The sequence below is a fragment of the Phaethon lepturus genome, unplaced genomic scaffold (assembly GCF_000687285.1).
Source record: "Phaethon lepturus isolate BGI_N335 unplaced genomic scaffold, ASM68728v1 scaffold36763, whole genome shotgun sequence".
NCBI classification, from domain to species: Eukaryota; Metazoa; Chordata; class Aves; order Phaethontiformes; family Phaethontidae; genus Phaethon; species Phaethon lepturus.
In genome coordinates, this window is record NW_010531806.1 from 1 (window position 1) to 4,609 (window position 4,609).

Genomic DNA, 4,609 nt, shown 5'->3' on the forward strand with positions numbered 1-4,609 from the left:
GGCCGACGGCGCCGCTGGACCGCGCTGGGGCGGGACAGCACTGTGCTGGTGTCTGTATGTGGGGGTTACAAGAAAGACTGCAGCGAAGAGCCGAAACGCTAACATAAACCGTAGTAAAAGACATGGGGAGTGCAGGAATCTCGTATTTTCCGCGTAATCGCTTCACCAGAATTTCATTCTGTCCACACTCCAAACATGGCCACGTTTGTTGAGCAGAAATGCTTACCCTCGTCTGACATTCCTCTACCCTCACCCCCCGCCCCAAGTCATGCAATGTAATAAATTCAAGTTACTCATGCAGTGGGTGCAGTAGCTGTTTTTTCTACCATCAGAATGTGATTGCAGAGGCTTTGTGTATTTGTAGGCAAATAAGAAAGTAAATAGCAGAAGCAGTTTTACTAAAGCCTAAAGATCTGTCACATTTGAATCTGGGCTTTTTGAAGTGCGTAGAAAAAAAAATCCCCTAAACAATGTATATTAGGTTGTCACCATCCTAGGATGCGTAAGGAGTGATTTTTATCCACGCACCTCCCCTCCCTGTCTCCCTCCTCTGTAAATGGTACCATCTCTCTGCAGCTGAGAAAGACAAATCTGCAGACAGTAGAATGAACTTTATTTAAAAGTTATTTTAAATACCTATATTTATAGTTTTAAAAATGTTTAAAACCATTCTGAGTTAACTACAAATTCTAATTTTTACAGTAAAAGTGACTTGTACATCTTCAGTGGCTATACTTTTACTACAAGTTCTCATCAAATTAAGCTGATTCATAAAATGGTCACTAGTAGACTTTGTAAAGAATTGTTTTGCAACAGAGACCATAATCGCTTTCAAAATCTAGTTTATCAGAGTTTACAGTGATAAAGGCTTTTTCTTTCTACCATACAAGTGCGTAAAGAAAACCACACTAATTCCACAGGGGAATTAATTAATCGTGGGTTTAGGTGCGCTTCAGTTTGCGTAGCAGCCATCACAACATGTAGGCAGAACATTGCTGACAGAGAACTGCAGACATTTGTCTCCTGTGAGGAGGGCTATCCTGAGTCACATACTTTGTGGAAATCAGCATCTAAATATTACAATAGGCAATATGCAAAGCACTGTGTGGGAAAAGGAGTTGTGACTTGATTCTGAAAACTAGAAGTCTAGCGGTCATAAGAAGAGCAGCTAAAGAAAGAGATTTTCAAGAAAAACTGCAATGATCAGCTGATTAGTTTAAGGCTGTTATTTTCCCCCGAGATTACTGTTAACTTAGTTATTTCACACAAAGGGAAAATGGTTATATGGTTTCTGTTTATATAGCTCTTGGAGACTGTGCCCGAGGTATTTGGAGTTTAAGCTAACGAAGTGTCAACATCACTATAAACACTAGTGGAAAATCCTTTGATCAGCTCAAGCTGCTTTTTTCAGGCCGGATTCCTGTTGTTCTAAGATTTTTGATCTTAGTGGACTGTTTTCCTAAAGGAAAGCTATCAATAGCCTGTTCCCTGAGTTGCCCAGAATTGTTCTAGCAGCAGCTGGCCACTTCCAGATGCTGTCTTTCTTAAGCATCCCTCTCTTATCAAGTCAAAGATGTGTGAGAGCCATGTAAAGGGAAGTGGGCAAGGTACGTCAGTCGGGAAAAACAAGTTTTATGGGCTGAGTGAATTGTTCTGGCAAGAGCCACCCAGTTCTGGCCATGCTTCTTCCAGGGACGGTGCAATTATGCAGCAGCCTACCTGTGTGTGGTTCTGCATGTGTGGATCTGATGCTGAACCCACTATGTCTGTGAGATGTGCCTTTTTCCTGACATGGTCTCCAAAGCAAAGATAATTAACTCTTCTACCAGAAACGCTAGGCAGAGCTGATCAAATCACCTCATATTTTTGGGAGTCAGCCAAAGCTCTGAAATGAGCTTGTGAATTTTCAGCTTTTCCATGTAGTCTCACTCTACATGCATTTAGGATCGCATGTGACAGATCTTTGATTCCTTGCTTTTAGAAAAAGGCTTTTTATGTACCTGTGGTAAGCTGGTCAGCTGAGCTGGTTTCTCTTTGAATGTGACCTGAAGACATAGCATGTGACGGGAACTTTCTCTTCTCAGCTGTAGGTCAAGAATCCAAAAGCACTCAAAAGCTTGCTTTAAAACAAGCAGGAATATGGGGGTGGGGGGGTTTTGTGGGGGTTTTTGGTTTTTTAATAGTTGGAAACAAGCAATGAAAGACCTATTCCCACCGCACATGTGTTTAATGGTTAAACCTATTTTAAATGCTGCTCAGAGAACCTTGGGGAGCTGAGCATTTATTAATCATGGCTTACTAGTACATTGTGGTATGTCTAAGTTTCCCCCCCCCCTTCTCTCTGGTGTTAATTTCATTTAATTATAGTACAGGAAAAGACAGATAAGTGGGATTGTACGTCATTAATGAGTGTAAAACAGTGGGTTTTTTTCTATTCTAGATAACCCATGACAAAACATATGTGGCTTTCTAATACAATGTAAATGTTTCTTGGTGTTTGGGGTGTGTGTGTGTTTGGTTTTTGTTTGTTTTTTTTTTCTCCCCCTGGGCCTTCTGCGTCATTCACAACTTTGTCTCAGCAGAGGTGAGAAACCTGAGGCCCCGGGTATCTGTGTACTACATGGGAGACTGTTGAATTGCTCATGGAGGGACTGCCCGAGGGGCTTGGTAACTGAAGTCTTCGTTCCTGATCTGGCCCTGGGTTTTTCTGTTGCGGGCCCATGTGCAGGCAGAATGCAGGGCTGTCCCACACAGCATGGCCCCATGCCGAGGTGCTGGCTGGAGTCCTGAGAGCTGTAGATCCATGTTAGTATAGTCTAGAGAGTGAACTCATCAGGAAAGACAGTCCCATGAAACTGTTTCTAATTCAGGACTTAGCACTCCATAAGGTATTTCTCCTGAAGCTACTTTAGCCTCCATTGTGTCGTGTATCAGCAACTGAGAGCCGGTGACGGTGACTTTTTCCATGTGATGGATGCCTGTCCACTAGGATCTGCCTTGAAATTAGCTGTCCTTTTGTACGGCCCAGTGAACAGCTGGCAGCAGCAAAGCTTCTATCGATATGCCCTGGATTTGAATGAATGATGTGCATCTCTAGGAGCTAAGTATCATGTGAAAGGATCTCCAGCCCTTCAGCAATCATTTGAACCATTTGTTTTCTCTTTGTATTTTTCATGCAAAAATAAGTAATGTTTTTAGGTGGAGAAATTAAAAGTTATGCTTTAATGAACATGGAAGAAAGTATCTTCACATGAAACAGATACTGAGCTCTGAGGGATCTGTTTGCATGAAATTCATCTCCGTATTCTAGTAAGTCAAACTCAGTTAAGATATCCAAGCAGATTGTCTAAAATATATTGATGTTTTGTCTAATATTTCAGGAGCTAGATATACCTGAAACTGAATACTGTGAATGAATAGGTTTGTTGGCCCATGGGATATTGTGGCACTTTACAAAAGTTTCAAACAGCTTGGTCTGAACCTTAGCTGTGCTGTAGGCAACAGAGTAGGCTGGTTTTGTAGATGCTGTAAACGCAGTATATCTTCAACGCAGTCATTAGTATGTTGTTTGTCTTAATCATCTGAAGAAGTGACAAGATAGACAAGGCAGAGTTGCCATACAAAGCCACCTGTCACTGATGACAACAATGACAAGAAATTACAATTCTAGCTCAACATGAGAGATTATAACTGTCTATCAAACTGCAGAAAAATTCTGTTTATTCCTTCATATCCACTTAATTGCTGAAGTATGTAATAATGCAACAAACCCTAAATCGTTAAATTATCATGTATCTTCTCACTCCTAAATCTCATGCTTGCAGGCAGTTGCAGGAGTGGCTTATTCCTGAAAGATAAATTTCCTAGATTCAGATGATTTTTTGGAAGAAGTGGCGTCAGAGCACTTAACATTTGGTTCTGTCTTTTCCTTTCTGTTCTGGAGTTTTTCTGTGTGGTAACAGCTCTTCCTATAGGAGCTGATATGCTAACATGACTTCCTTTACTTTGTGCTAGCCCCATTAAGAAGGAGAAAAACCTCCAACCTTCCAAAAATGTATATAATATATTTTTCGTACTACTGCCTGTAAGACTTAATCTTAGTGACCAGTAGGACCAGGTCTCTTGGAAAGACCCGTACTACATGTTGTGTTAGCAGTCTTCACTGTACACAGCTGCTTTGGAGGTGAGCTGGCTACTTCTCTGTTTCAGCTTTATTTGAGTGGCTGCAGATGGATGGTTTTGGCTGTGGGGAACTGAGGCTGACTTAGATACAGTTTAGTTATTTGGTTTAGTTGGTTTGGACATTGTGCCTTGTGACTGTCATATGGCTTGTGAGATTCCAGCTTTTATTCCAGAGAAAACCATGCTAGACTACTCCACCTCTTACTACAACAACACCTGTTACATACATAGCAGCAATGATTAACCTCCAGAATCGTTTTTTGTAAGTAGGCCAGTGTAAAATCCATCTCTCAGTGCATGAGGAAGTAAGTAATCTTTGCGTGTGCCAAGAGCATGCAATTCTTCAGGGGAGTTTGCTTTATGAGGTACATATTGGATACAGCAGACCTGAGGCTGTGACCAATATACATAAATCTGCCCCCGCCCC